The sequence below is a fragment of the Pseudorca crassidens genome, chromosome 7, assembly GCF_039906515.1.
Source record: "Pseudorca crassidens isolate mPseCra1 chromosome 7, mPseCra1.hap1, whole genome shotgun sequence".
Lineage (NCBI taxonomy): Eukaryota > Metazoa > Chordata > Mammalia > Artiodactyla > Delphinidae > Pseudorca > Pseudorca crassidens.
In genome coordinates this window covers 110,594,129-110,609,871 of record NC_090302.1, presented here as the reverse complement: position 1 = coordinate 110,609,871, position 15,743 = coordinate 110,594,129, and the positions used below count along the sequence as shown (strand labels likewise).

The 15,743-nt window shown below is 40.1% G+C and overlaps 1 protein-coding gene, 1 long non-coding RNA gene and 1 other non-coding gene across 3 annotated transcripts in view; 2 read left to right on the top strand and 1 right to left on the bottom strand.

The window, feature by feature from the left end:
* GALNTL6 (polypeptide N-acetylgalactosaminyltransferase like 6) overlaps positions 1–15,743 on the top strand; it is a 1,150,933-nt gene that overhangs the window by 825,175 nt on the left and 310,015 nt on the right. The window lies entirely within an intron of this gene.
* Positions 7,651–14,771, bottom strand: LOC137227156 (uncharacterized). Its single transcript, XR_010944725.1, has 3 exons — positions 14,620–14,771; positions 11,770–11,854; positions 7,651–8,991 (listed from the first exon to the last, which is right to left on the bottom strand). It is a non-coding gene; the product is annotated as an uncharacterized lncRNA (long non-coding RNA).
* On the top strand, positions 12,777–12,849 carry TRNAG-CCC (transfer RNA glycine (anticodon CCC)). Its single transcript has one exon. It is a non-coding gene; the product is annotated as a tRNA-Gly (tRNA).

Below are 15,743 nucleotides of genomic sequence, written 5' to 3'. Positions count from 1 at the left end.
GATCTAACTCGATTTTTTTCCTTCAATTTAGGAAATTCTTTCAATTTTTTTAACTGTACTTTTTCCTTTGTTCCTTCTCTTCCTGGATAAAACTACCGTGTAGATTTTGGTAAGCCTAGCTCAATTCTTCAGAGTTTATTGTTTATCATTTTTCTCAAAATATCTCTATTATCTTTTATTCTGTCTTCTAAGAGTATTCCTCAAATTCCTTTTCCAGTTCAACTAAATTGAAATTAGAAAAGTGGTCATTCTGCCCCTCAATGAATCTGATCATTTTTTGCTAGCAATCACTTTTTCTTAATTTCAAACAATATTTCTCCTCTTCAGTTGCTTCTTTCACATAAGGTTTTATGTTATCAGTAAAGAACCTCTCAAATATTGTGGTGAAAGATGATGGTTATTTTTTCTTTTCTGTTCTCTTTTGCCATTAATTCTTTAGGGGACTTGTTCTATGATTTCTCATCATTGTCCAAATTTTTCAAGGAGCTGTCTCCCATCATATGCTCCATGATTGTTTTTGTCATTTCTAAATAACAGTCTAGGCCAGTGACATCTCAGAGTGTGTTCCTCGGACCTTCACCATTGGCATCACATGGGAACTTGCTAGAAATGCATTCTCCACCCTCACCCTACATCTTAATCAGGATCTCTGGTGTGGGACCAAGGAAACTGTTAACAAGGAGATAGGAGTTTTACATTCACACGAATGATGGTTTGTTTGGAAACTGAAATGGAGTCACAGTACACACGCCCTTCAAAGTTTGAGAAGCAAGTTTCTAAGCTGATTAGTATCTGCGGCTCTCGTGGACCCCAGCAGGAACTGTGCAAAGTAACCATCGCCCTTGCCCTCCAGCGATACCCGCACTGTACTCCAGAAGGTAGGTGGGAATCATCTTGAATATAGTAGAGAAAAGTAAGCAACTGGTGGGCATTCCAGCCCAAACATCCCGCTTCCTCTCCAAAGCCATCACCACCAGGTCAATCCTGGGGGGACGATGAGTCCAGCTTCTGTGAGTGGAATTCAAGCCGTGTTCCCCAAACCCTTTAATTGTTCCTTTCTGGCCCCTGCCCTTCATGCCCACCCTTCCCTCCTCCCTCACTTCTTGTGGGTGGCAGAGAGAACCCTAGGGGCATCTGTGTTTGGTTAGAGCTATAGCTCCCAAGAGGAACTAGGCAAGGAATTAAGAAGGTTCAATATTAAGGGGATACACCGCTAGGGTGAGTTTTTGTATGTTTGTTTCATTTTCCCCTCCAGGTCTGTTGTCACAGGTGTGTAGATTACCTGAGTGCCATACCCTTCTCCTTCGGGCTCTGTCTCACCCATGTCAGGCGTTCCCTGCAACAAATCTTCCATGCTATTCAGTACACCTTCAGAGCGGAGGGACACGAAGTGACAAAGCACGAGTCAGTTGCTGTATTCACCTTCTGTCACCCCTGTAAAAATCAAGAACTTAGCAGCCTAAAACAACCACCATTTCTTATCTCGCAGTCTGAGGCCACAAGTCCCACACAGCTGACTCTGCTCTGCCTCACAGATGGTGGGAGGGCTGTGTCCCTCGCTGGGGCGTCTGGGGATGGGTCTGCTTCCAAGCTCACTCGGGCTGTTGGCAGAATCCAGTGCCACGGGGTTGTAGGACTGAGGTCTCTCAGTCTGCAGGGGACACTCACATTCCTTGGCTGGGGGCCACCTTTCTCCAGCTTCCAGCCCCCAGCACTGGCCGAGCCTGCCCCACACGTGGGGTCTCTCCTGCTCCCTCTCCCCCTGCAGTCCTCTGAGCAACTCTTCTACTTATAAGCAACTCATGTGCTTGCACTGGGCCACCCCGGTCTTCTAGGATAATCTCCCCATTTCTAGGGCAGCTGATTTAGTGACACTAATTCCACCTGTCCAGACCCTGCCCAGCAGCTCCTAGATTAGCCTTTGATTGAACACAGAGGGTCAGGACTTTGAGGGGCAGCGCTGGAATCCTGTCTCCCCTACCTGCTCCACGTAAGCCATTAGCAAGAACCTGCAAATCCTTACTTTGACCTAAGCTGCCAGGTACCCACTGGGGACCCTCATGCTTATCACTTGGAGGGTCTCGTGACCCCCTCAGAAAACACTTTGTCTAACTTCTGAAGGAAAGCCCCTCGCCCCCCGCTTTTCCAGTGCTGCATTGTGTGGTGAGAACCCCTCACCAGATCCCCCTCCCCCAGGAAATCACAATGGCTTCATCTGAAACCAAAATGCCTCAGAGACTGGGACCTATTGATGATCGCCTTTCTTCTTGCCTAAGACTTAACTGTAGACTTTGGCCCTAATGTGTCTTGGGTCATTAAAATGGGATTTGGAGAGTTAAGGTACTTTTGTGAGTTGAACTCACTCTCTAGAAACCAAAAAAGATATGAGAAAAACCATATTGCTGTTGAGAATTATTGCCATTGATATATTTCGCGGTACTAACATCCTCTACTAGGAACTTGAGTGAAATGGAACTGAATGAATTCCATTTTAAAAAATGAATTGAACATGACCAGTCACAAGAATCCAAGGGCTAAATTTCAAATAGTAAAGGCTACAGAAACCCTCTATGTTGAGCTAACCCTCTAATGAGAGAGACTCCCAACACTGACGTCTCAAATGGTTTTTGAGGACACTACAGAGAGAAGCCACATAATTGGAGGGTGTCATCCATTCCAGGAGGGTGTCCTGGAAAGAGAAGGATCAAGCAGCTGACACAATTAGGCCATGAAGAGGTTTCATTTAAAAGCTGAGAGCAAAATCACTGTCCTTTCATTACTATTGTAAGGAGACTTCGGATACACCCCCTCTGGCAGAGCTCGAGTCCATAACGTAAAGAGCGTTGATTTCTCGCCTGCGTGACTTATTTTATTCCTAGTCAGAAGCACGGCTTCAAATTAGCTTCACCATTTATTGGCCTCTCTCAACCATAAAAGCATCTTTTCTCTCTCTTGGTAGTCCAGCTCGCCATCTAAAGTGACCGAAGAAAGCGCCCACTCAGAGTCTGCATCCATCCTCTCCTCTGGTCCCGCTTCAAGATGTTCATCATATGATTCAAAGGGAAGTGAAAATAAGCCGCAGGCAGTGCAGCGCCAGTTTCCTATCTGAGAGGGTTTTCACAGCAGAGCCATGTGGATGAAGTTCAAGGGCAGCTGAGAAGGATGAACTTCCTCCCACACTGGACTGAAGTCCTGAGTTTGAGAACTCAAACTCAGATAGTGGTGGTATTAAACACTAAAATATTTTGGGGGGAAAATGAGTTTTATCATGTAATTTTAGGTCTGTTATATAGCTGTTGAGCATTAAGATGTCTTGAGATATTAAATTCAAAATCTGTCATTTGCAGTGTTGGAGCATCTGGCATTAATCTGACCCCATCAGCACCCAGCTATGTAGAAATTGTGTGTGACCATCGTGTTTCCCGAGATCAAGGCTCAGAATTGCGATCACTGATTTCTTTCCTCTATTTCATTCAATCTTTGTCGTTTCATCCATGTGGCTCAATGCAATGAGCTTAGCTTTCCTTTTACTCTCTAGTGAATTAATTAAGAAAAATATAGATTTCCCCCAAATTTTATGTTGGCGGCTTGCTTTAGCTTCTGAAGAGGACCAATAAGTCTGAACCCTCAGAGAGTAGACCTAAACCAGACTGTATTCTAGTTGTCCAAGGAGGTGACTTTCATGTTAATAAACTTGTAATGTTTATTGAATTTGGAGCCCTAAAGACCTGGCTCAAATCATGACTCTAGAACTTACTGATTATGTAACTATGAATGGACAAAGCTCTCAAAAACTCAATTTTAGGCCTTCCCTGGTGGCGCAGTGGTTGGGAGTCCGCCTGCCGATGCAGGGGACACGGGTTCGTGCCCCGGTCCAGGAGGATCCCGCATGCCGCGGAGCGGCTGGGCCCGTGAGCCATGGCCACTGGGCCTGCGCGTCCGGAGCCTGTGCTCCGCTGCGGGAGAGGCCACAGCAGCGAGAGGCCCGCGTACCGCAAAAAAAAAAAAAAAAAAGAAAAAAAAAAGAAAACCCTCAATTTTATATTAAATGGGGAGAAAAGTTATCATTCAGGGTTGTCATAGGAATTACAGGTAATATCTCTACCATGCTTAGTATAGTAGAGAATAAGAACTAAAAAAGTAATACGCTAGTTTTAAATTTCTATTCTGATTGTCTCACTCATATGATTTTAATTAATCTCAAAATATTCTTGTGAAGGTAAAATGCGATAGAATTTATTTCATGCCTTTAACTGGTGACAAGGAAGGCAAAAAAAAAATCACTCTGGGTGTTTGTGTAATTGACTGCGGGTCATTTTAGACACCAGTACACATTACAGCTTTATTAAAATGAAAATATTTTAATTACTTTCAGGAACTTGAGTATGTGAGGGGTGGCTGACAAGCTTGATTTGCCTTGGAGAACTCCTTGGACAATTAGAATATAATCTTGTTTAGGTCTGCTAACCAAGGGTTCAGACTTATTCGTCCTCTTGCTGCCTGATTTTGGGTTGAATTGAGCTCAGTGTGATGTAGCAACCATAAAAATAAAGGTCCACTCAGTTTTTGCCTGTTATCTAAGGCCGACCTGCACAGTAACAGTCATTTACCAAGATACTACTTTCCTGTTTAATCAAAGTATTCATTTCGAGAGTTACCAAAGATAATCCACCTTAAGATACAGCTTTCTATGAATTTTCCTCTAAGGAAATGAACAGAGAGCTCATAGGTGGTCCACCAAGAGCCCAGGAGGCTGTGTACTGTTGCTTGGGGAGATTAGGTTCTATAATCGTTTTAAGAAAAAGAAAGCTTCCAGTTGAGGCTTTTGTGTGTTTTTGCCACTTCAGCAGTCATTTCTTTTCTGTTATGGCCAAGTTAAGTTATTATGGAATTACAGAACGCTGAAACTTAAGAGGAACTTAATAGACCATGTAATTGAAAGATCATCACTTCACAGATTAAAAAAATCAAAACTGAAGTCCAAGCGGTTGTGTGTGTGGCCCAAGGCCACACAACTAATAAATGGCACGTGCCCCAATTCCTTTTTTTTTTAATTCCACAAATATTTACTGAGTTTTCATTAGGTACAAGGCACTGTGCTCAGTACTAGGCAAAGACAAATATAAGTAAGGAGTCACTGAGCCCTGGAGGAACCCTTCTCCAGCTCTACTTTCTCAATATTTAGTGCTTTCTATCATCTCTGAACCCTGAGGTACGTACATCCCCAAAGGAGAAAGGACGTCTGCCCTAAAACTGGGTTCCTTAACAGCAGCTAAAGTTTAAAATCTCAAGCTAGATACTTAGCTCTAAGAAGGAGAGAGAGAGAAAAATGAAAGAATTTTAGATGTGGCCCAAAGTAATGTTTTTAAATAGGAAAGTATATGATAGTTTGTGACCCAGAAAAAAAGTAGAATTTGCTTAACCCAGGAGGCTCATTTTAAGTTAAAATTATGTCATGGTCTGATGCTTTTAAATTAAACTTTTACTACTTAGCCCTGTAAAGTATTTGATTTTTGAAAAGTCTTCATAATCAAGTAATTAGCAAAAAAAATACAAGGACATTTACGAAATGTGGAGAGACACTAAGAAGGACATATCCAGCTTTAATTCCTTGCCAAGTGGAAGACTTTTTTCCAGTCTTATTTTAAATTATATAGATCTCCCTTTGAGAGAGGAAAAAATGACGTCTTACTCCTCTACCTCTAGCAAAAGAATTCACGAAGCAACACAAAATGGTCTCGGTCATAACTATTTGTTGTCCTAAGGATGTGAAAATACAGCTACCTATGACGGGACTGTTTCACAGACCCGATGGGTACCACTCTGGAGCTTACCTCCCATCAGCCAGGTAACTGATTCCTACTGAACTTTGGTCTCAGGCAAACTGAGCAAGTAATTTTCTACTTGGTTTTGCTTTATTATGTAAAACACAAAGCAGGCCCTTAAAAATATGGGTTATTCATGCACTATCCTAACAGGCACTGCTCTCCATCTGACTCATGAAATTGATGGGCACCCCTCAGAATGAAACCAACAGGATGAGGTAGTTGGCAGCTTCATTTCACACGTCCACGCACATTTCTTTTTTATAACTGTGGTCGCTTTCTGTTTTCTCCTGAGTGATTTCTATGTGAGCAACTGCTTAGAATTTAGTTGTAAAGATCTGCTTGCATCAAAAATAGGCTCCCAAGTGTGACCCTTCATTTTGAAGTTAAAAGATATTAGGCCATCTGGGTGCAGGGGCTGCTAATGTTTCCAACTTTAAGGGGATGAGATTTAAAAGGTGCTGTTGGCTATGCCAGAGACAATGTTTTTTTGCTTTTATATCCATCCTGTTCTGGTTCTACTTCAGAGTTCAATTAAACACCTGAAATGCTAAATATAATCTGTGCAAGCAGTGGTTCGTCTCACGGGATCAACATGTTATTTTCTTGGAGTTAATCACCTGCTCTAGCTAACTAAGTGTCTATCCCTGAAAAAGCTGATTTTTCCAGCAAATAACTAAAAAAAAGTCTCCAAGTTTACTGCTCTAAGAAACAAATCAGCTATTCAGAAGAGAACATTTTTCTATATTCATGTTTAATGACTAGTTCAGTGTGTGTTAATTTCTCTTTACATAGTGAGAATTATTTAGGGTTAATTGTACAATATTTTAATACGTAGAGACTTGGGATTGTATTGCCCTTCGACCCAATTCAACACCCCTTGATTTTTAATAGCACTCATTACTTTCCCTGCCACTTTTTTTGAGGACAGCTCCACCTTGGAGAAACGGAAGAGGAGAAAGAGGGAGAAATGACTTTAGCAATTCACTTTAATAGCTATTCATTAGCCCTCCACCATGCTCAAAATACTCAGCTTAAGGACAGGGGGCAGCAAACGGCAGCCCCTGGTCTTGTTCTTAAGGAGTTTATGGTCCAGTAATGGGTGCGGCCATGCATATGAGCCAAGTAAGCATAGAATAAAGAATGAAACAGAGGTGCATCTGAAGAAGTGTGGAAAGACAGAAGAGGGAAGGAACAACTCTAACTGCCGTACAGGAAGAATTTTCTCGAAAAGGAGGAAACTGATAGGGTTTTGAAAGCTGGAAAAGATTTTTATAGCAAAGGATGAAAATTCTGATTGAGGAAACAGATTGAGCAAATGTGTTGGGAAAGGAGAATTCACACAGTATTGGGGTAACTGGTATAGAACAGGGTATATGGAAAAGAGAGTGATGCGTGGTCCGTTGAGGCGACATGGGATGTTTTGTCTCTAATTTGCGTACATTTTTAAATTTAGTGCAACCAATCCCTCACGTGAGCCTTTTTCCCTAATTTTATTGAGATACAGTTGACATACAGAACTGTATACATTTAAGCATGATTTGACTTACATACATCATGAAGTGACCACAATTAGTTAACATCTGTCATCTCATATACCAAAAAAAAAAAAGAAGAAAAAAAATTTTTTTCCTTGTGATAAGGACTCTTAGGATTTACTGACTTAACAACTTTCAAATACACAATACGGCAGTGTTAACTATAGTCACCGTGCTGGACATTACATCCCTAGTGCTACTTATTTATCTTAACTGGAAGTTTGTACTTCTGACCACCTTCATCCAACTTCTCCCTCCCCGTCCCCCCCGCCTCTGGTGACCACAAGTCTGATCTCTTTTTCTATGAGATTTTGTTATTTTTTTTCTTTCACACGTAAGTGAAGCCATGCAGTATTTGTCTTTCTCTAACTTATTTCACTTTGTGTAACGTCCTCAAGGTTTCTCCATGTGGTTGCAAGGCAGAATTTCCTCTGTTTTTATGGCTGAATAATATTGTTATATATACAATAATTTATCCATTCATCTGTCAGTGGACACGTAGGTTGTTTCCGTGTCTTGGTGACTGTAAATAACGTTGTTATGATCCTGGGGTTTCAGATAACTCTTCAACATAGTGTTTTTCACTTCCTTCAGATACATTCCCAGAAGTGGAATTGCTGGCTCATATGGTAGTCCCATTTTTAATTTTTTGAGGAACCTCCATGCTGTTTTCCACAGTGGCTGCACCTAGTACATTCCCACCAGCAGTGCACAAGGGTTCCCTTTTCTCCACATCCTCGCAAGCATTTCTGAGCTCTTGTCTTTTTGATGACGGCCATTCTAACAGGCGTGAGGTGATATCTCATCCTGGTTTTGATTTGCATTTCCCTAATGATTAGTGATGTTGAGCATCTTTTCCTGTACCTGTTGGGTTGGTCGTTTGTATATCTTCTTTGGAAATATGTCTATTAAGGTCCTTTGCCCATTTTTTAACTGGATGATTTGGGGTTTTTTGCTATTGAGTTCTATGAGTTCTTTATATATTTTGGATAGTAACCCCTTATCAGAGGTATGGTTTGCAAATATTTTTCCCATTCTGTAGGTTGTTTTTTTCTCACATAGACATTTTAATCTCCTAATGCTAGATTCTCAGGCAGAGTTTCCAAAAACGGTCTGTTTCCCTCAGCAGCCACAAACAACTGTGGGGCAATTTGCCCACTGGCTGTGATCTGATTGCTTTCTAGGGAGTCCAACCTCTAGTGCAGAGGATCGAGAACAGCCTAAGCTATGGGATATAGGGAAGACAGAAGCACATTTCCTTTCTAAGAAAACATTTGCCCATTTGTTAGCCTTTTCTTTGAAAGAATATCCATTCTTTCATAAAGACCATTATTCTACCATCTTCTTTCCTACGCACTGGGAGCAGCCGTTGGCATAAACAACTCTCCTCAACTGTTTCTTGATCTGCTTCGGTTTATTTGAGGAATTTGGAAAGGCTCTCCTCTCTCCTGATGCATTCTTCTGTGATATCAGTCTCTGGTTCTGGGTCTGATGGAAATACATTCTCTCACAGGTGATTTTTCAGTTTCAAACAGGAGTTAGCACATGATTTCAGTAAAAGCCCAGACAGTAAATAAGGTTGGCTTTGTGGACCAGATATGCTCTGTTGCCACCACTCAGCTCTGCCACTGTAACATAAATGCCACCATGAGCAACATGAAATGAGTGAGCATGGCTGTATGCCAATAAACTCCAGTGAGGGACACTCACATCTGAATTCTGTACAGCTTTCACATATCATAATCTATCATTCACCTTTTGATTTTTTTCAACTACTCAAAAATGTAAAAATCATTCTAAACCTCTGGGTCATAGAGATAGGATTCGGAGTTGGCTAGTCCCTGGTCTAAAATGTGACAGGGTGACCTGTTATACCTGTACTTCTAAAGCATTATATATTTTTCTAGACACTGCATCTATGAGTATGTAATGTTTCTCCACCATTAGATGCTGACCTGGGTGCTACTACTATTTATCCCAACTCTATTACTAGACCTATTATTATCATCTTTATTTTCTACTGTACATAGTTGATATATGTTGTCTTATTTAATTTTGACAGCTATCCCATGTAGCATAGATAAGAACACCAACACAGAATAGTTAATAGTATGGTTTTGTATATTTGAAATTTGCTAAGAGAATAGATCTTGTGTTCTCACTACAAGAAAAATATTGTAACTCTATGAGGCAATGGATGTGTTCCTTAGCTTGACTGTAGTAATCATTTCACAATGTATACATATATCAAATCATCATGTTGTATACCTTAAATATAAAAAATTTTATTTGTCAATTATACTTCAGTAAAGCTGGGGGAAATAAGAACACCAACATCAAGAGTTAAGGAATTTGCCCAAGATTACATGATTTTTAAGTGGCAGATATACGATTCAAATCTATTTGAGTATTGTACTACAGTTCTCTTGAAAAAAAATATATATGACTTCCATATCTTCTCTCAATAATTTATTCTTTTCTCAGGTTTTCCCTCAAACATAACTATCTATGATTACTTTCACATTTTCACCGCTTACAACAATCTTTGGAGCTGAATTCTGGTAATTTTGATCTAATTATATTTTCCCATTAAAACTGTGTATTGACTTTTTAATCATCCTAATATGTGAGATAAAAGAATCACTTAGCATACCTTAAGTTTATTCATTTAATTCTTAAAATCTACACTACAGTGGATTCATAATAGTAATGACCAATATTTTTGAGCTAGGCTCAGAAAAGAGTCTTTACATATGTTTTACTCTCTGATCGTTTAATCTTTATTATCCCTATGAGATAAATAGTGTTATTTTCTCCATTTTATAACTGAAAACCTGAAGCCTAAGGAAGCTACACAGCTTACCGAAGATTCCACAGCTAATAAGTGACTGAGCCAGAATTTGATCAAAGCCTATTGGCTCCAAGTATATGCTTTATTAACCTAAATAAATAATAATCGTAACAAATAATAATAGTAATAAGAAGGAAAGAAAGAACGAAAGAAAGTAAGGAGGAAAGGAAGGAGGGAGGGAGGGAAGGAAGGGAGGAAGGAATCTAAAAGGTTTAAAAGTTGTACTGGAAAGAAAAATTAATTGGGATCTAAGAGATCTAAATACTAGTTTTTTTTAACCAGATATGTGAATTTAGGCAAGCTACTCTAGCTTCTTTTATTTCCTCTGTATGTCCTTTTTCATCTGTAAACTGAGTGCTTAAGTCTAGGCATCTCCATGCTATCTTCTAGTTCTATCATTTTGTGATCCTATTTTTTTAAAAAACCTTCTCCTCCTTGCTGACAGAAAAGCACTTCTGAGACCTCAAACTTTATGACATAAGCCCTCTTTGATTATTTAAAATCTGTACTATTTAAGTACAATCAAAGACTGTCAAAACAGATATTTTATGTCTAGCATGGATGGCAATGCGTGATTCCCTGTAGAATGCAGGGGTTACCAAACACTAGTCAGTTGAGACAAAGATTCGAGATGAGTACATGCATCTCAGCACAGAATTACAATGAGCCCTGGCTGGGCTCTTTCATGGCAGAGTCGGAAACAGAATGAAAGAGGCCCTGAGCCTAGAGACACAGAGAAGTTTCCATCTTATCGACAGAAACTCTACCCTCACTCCCATCACAGCTGTCTGTCTCTTGTGATTGAAGAGACCCGGGGGTGCCCTTTTCCCAGGCTCTGAATGGAGGTATGGCTTCTGCGGTGTAGCTCGTGGAGGGTAATTAAGGGAATCAAGCAGAATTAGTCAATGGTTAATGCCTGGTAAATAATGAGACCTTATTCTGGTGGTTCTTTTTTCTATCAAAAGAGTAAACTGTGTTCTTGAAGTCTCTGGGATCCTTTGTGGTATTCTTACCCTTGTTGTTTTACTTTCTTCTGAAAAGCAGATTTTACTGATCTAATTGATGGAAAAAAGAATTTCTGTGACACTTTATTCAAGATGAATTAAAAACAGTTAGTGAAGAATACACAACATCAGTGTCTTAAGGCAGATGCTGTTTTGTACGTATAATAGACGTATATATACAAAAGTATATGTATCTATAAGTTTCTAACACTACCCTGTGAATAATGAATTGTAATTTAATATAGAAAAATTAATATCTTATAATGGTATAATACTTTATAGTTTATAAGTCACTTTCCTGACTATTATTGTATTTCTTAGAGCAGTTATTTGTGGATATATTATTATTCCTATATCATAGCTGAGAAGAGTGAAATTCAGAATATCAAGTCATTACTGCAAGAACACATAACTACTCGGTTTCAGGACAAGGACCTGAATGTAAAGATTTGAATGGCACGTCCACTGTCCTTCTCATCACGCCCCAGTGGCCTCAGAGGGAAAGTAACTCTGGAACACCCAGCCCTTCTGATTCACTACCCCCAACTCACCTCAGGGTAACTCTGGAGCATACAGTATGTCTCTCCTCATGCTTCAGTATATTTCCTAAGAAGAGCCTTTTCCTCTGTTTACGTCCTGAAGGGAAAGGATGGGAAAAATTCAATTTCACAAAATTAAAACTCTCAGAACAAACAAACTAAAGTTTGTGTGAGAAAAGGGAAGAGAAATAACAAAGGGAGGAGATGGTCATATGACCCTCAACATTTGGTGAACAGAAGCGTAGAGTCCCTAACCAGGTAGATAATAACCGAGCTGGAGAGATAAAACACGAACAGAAAGGATGTAGAATATTGACTGACAGGTTTATTCTATTTTACTATAGAAGATAATGTAACAGAAACCAAACTGAGGTCTTATTTTAGATCCCTTAATGCAATTTTACAAGAATGGTAACCTTAGAGTCTTTTAAGAAGATAAAGTTGATTTCATTAATTTTTTTTTTTTAGTGTGGCAAATTCTTAGTAGAAATTGGTGTCATGTACAATAAACCAATGGAATTTAATATACATAAAATCAAGGTGACGGAATATGAAATAGTGTAATCAAGGATAAGCTCAAAAACAGCCATTTGTCTAGTAGAAAATTTGTACAGGAATTTGGGCTAGAGTTTTCAGATAAAATACAGGATAGCAGTTAAATTTGAATTTTAAATAAACAAATAGTTTTTCAGTATAAGTACGTTCCAAATATTGTGCCCTGTATTTTACTGGCTATCCTGTTTTGGGTCAGTGTATATGGGAAGTGCTAGCAGGACTCAGCTATGCCTTTGCAATGAGTGAGCTGGGGCAGTGCTTTCTCCCCACTTGGAAGGGCCTTTATTGATGGCTTTGTGATTGTGACATTTAAAATCATTTTAACCTGGTCAACTCCATGAAGTTTTGCAAATAGAGATATTAATTTGGTATCCTGCCTGAAAGTGTTCCCCGAGAGCTAAGAGAAGGAAATTAGGGGGAAAAAATCTGAGCCTCTCCTATACAATAAAGTTGATATTAGGACTTCCCTGGTGGTCCAGTGGTTAAGACTCTGTGCTCCCAATGCAGGGGGCCCAGGTTCGATCCCTGGTCAGGGAACTAGATCCTGCATGCCGCAACTAAGAGCCTGCATGCCGCAACTAAAAGATCCCACACGCTACAACCAAAGATCCCTCACACCACAACGAAGATCCTGCACGCCACCACTAAGACCCAGCGCAGCCAAATAAATATTTTTTTTTAAAGTTGATATTCATGATATTGCCTTTAATTCGTAAACACACCTACCTATGTGATAGGTATATCTAACCTATTCTACAGATGAAGGAAATGAGGGACAAAGAGAAAACTGATTCCCCAAAGTGTGAAACAGGGCTGTGAGCCTGTTCCCTGTGCTTCTTCTTCTCATTAGCTCAGCTTCAGTGAGAAATGTGGGATGGTGTGGAGAGACTCTGCCCAGAGAGAGAGACCTAATCCAGCCAAACATCAAACATCATCAGAGCCAAAGAAACACAACCCAAGGTGGCATCTGCCCCGTCCTCCAAGGGGCACTTTTGTTTCTTGAATCATAATGTTCTGTGGTCACATCCTCAGAGCCAGGCAGAGCCCAGATCCCAGGGCTAGAGAGACTTCATTCTCTCTCATATGCATGTGCTTTACTTGGTGATGGAAAGTGGTCCATCCCGTCCTTGTAAGGCAATATGAAAATACTTTGGCAACTGGAAATGTTTGCAGCCAACATGACGATGTCACTTGTTAGAATCAATGTGTCAAAGTGTGTACAATAATTCATTTAACTCAAAACACTTTTTACACTGAACCTTGAAAAACAATTTGCATTTATTTTGGTTGGAAAGCCATGAAAAAGTAATCTCACAGCTTTACTAGAATAGATATGGCTCTTATTATCTGTCACTTGGCCATAACTACACAGTATGTAACAACTTCCAACCAAAGATATTACAGTCGGAAACGGACAGGGACAGTGTCACAGTTGAGTTCTCTTTGTTAAGGATTTAGTTAGCTGCGGAGCCCTTGACACGTAAACTGAACAGAATGAAGCAGTTGGTGAAACACTGGCCACACACAGCAGAAAGGATGATTTTTCACAAAAAACTACCAACTAACTGATAGCATTATTCTTTATTTTAAAAACAAATTGGTGGAAGCAGAGGTTGGCTTTCTCTTGTGTTACTAGTTTGAACTGTAGGCGTTACACAGACGCCATTCTCGTGACCTCCAGGAGATAAATCGTTCCCCAAATCACGGATTCACTCATCTGCCACAAACAGAAATCATGCAAGCCAACCCCCAACTGTGCAAGGCCAGCTCATCCAACTTTAGATGAATACAAAAAGACACAGAGATAGCTGTCCGTTCTTTACAAAAATTGCTAGGAGTGAAAAGATATCTTTATCCACCCAGTTATTAGCTATTTCAGTAGCTTGACAACACAGTAAACAAGATCAAAACCTTTAAAACTGAGTTAAGAAATTTTTATACATAAGCAGAAAGTTCATTATATTGGGTTGGCCAAAAATTTCGTTCAGGAAAACCCCGAACGAACTTTTTGGCCAATCCAATGGTAAACCATCAGGTATTATTGAGTACGACAGCTTTTACTTCTAGATCCCAGATTTCCAACTAGTTCACTCACTCATAATTTCACATGCATACCTTTGTTTATAAGGGCATTTATTCAATTAACATCTACTTAGCAGCTATTCTAAAATATCTAACTTAGATGCTGGGGAATACAAGCAATCATAAACCATTTTCTGTTCTCAAGAACCTTCAGATTTGGTCATATATATATTTTTTGAATGTTAAATAATGATGCAATAAATTAGATGACCCCAAAATACATACGTGTTAAATAAGTAAAACAGGGCTTCCCTGGTGGTGCAGTGGTTGAGAGTCCGTCTGCTGATGCAGGGGACACGGGTTTGTGCCCCGGTCCGGGAAGATCCCACATGCTGCGGAGCGGCTGAGCCCGTGAGCCATGGCCGCTGAGGCTGCGCATCCGGAGGCTGTGCTCCGCAACAAGAGAGGCCACAACAGTGAGAGGCCCGCGTACCAAAAAAAAAAAAAAAAAAAATTAATTAATTAGGGTCCATAAGAGGGAGGAATCAAGGTCATGGAAAAGTACGAAGAAATTGAATGGACCTCTTAAATAACTGTAGAAGTTAAATGGGGGAGAGACCAGAGGCATTTTGGGAAGGAGACAAAGGAAAGACTAGATATAAGACAGAGCTGTCCCCATGGGTGACATGCATGGCCTGGTGGAGTCCTGTGAACACCAGTGACAGTGGGACCTACACAAGATTGAAAACTGAACCCACTAAAAATAATGATAATACAACAATTGTGAAAACGGACGACATATTTCATGTGTACTAATCAGACACATGAAGAGTCATTGCTAAGGAATGCCCTCTAAGTAGTTACCATATTTTAAATTCTTAACAAGGTGTCAAATGTTCTCCATTTCTGAGTTTCTGTAGCTTCCATATATTCATCCACTCAAACATCACTTCAACTTAAAGGCAGAAAAGTTTTCATCTTCTGATACCACGGTCACCTTTGGAGAAAACTTCCTATATTCCAAGTACTATAGGACTCTGCATGCCCTTCTGCACGAGTTTAGGGTAAGGAAGACGGCTCCAGCTTGATGACATATTCTGACAATCACATTTGCTAAGTGATACACCTCACTCAGGATGGGTACTTCTCTATCCTCTCTTCTCTACCCACAGTAGAAGAATCCACTGAGGGGTCACACACTGAGCATTTTTCCTGCCGAGTCCCAGATTTTTCTCAATGCTGTTGCCCAACACACTGGTCAGAATTGATGCATGAAATAAACTACATGAGTGTACTTTCATCTACTCTGTTCAAAGCACTGTGTGAAGTTCAGTCTAGGTAGACCTCGTGTTTAATGAGTACATGCTCAAGATTCTTGAGCGTTACATTATACAAGATATTCTAACTAG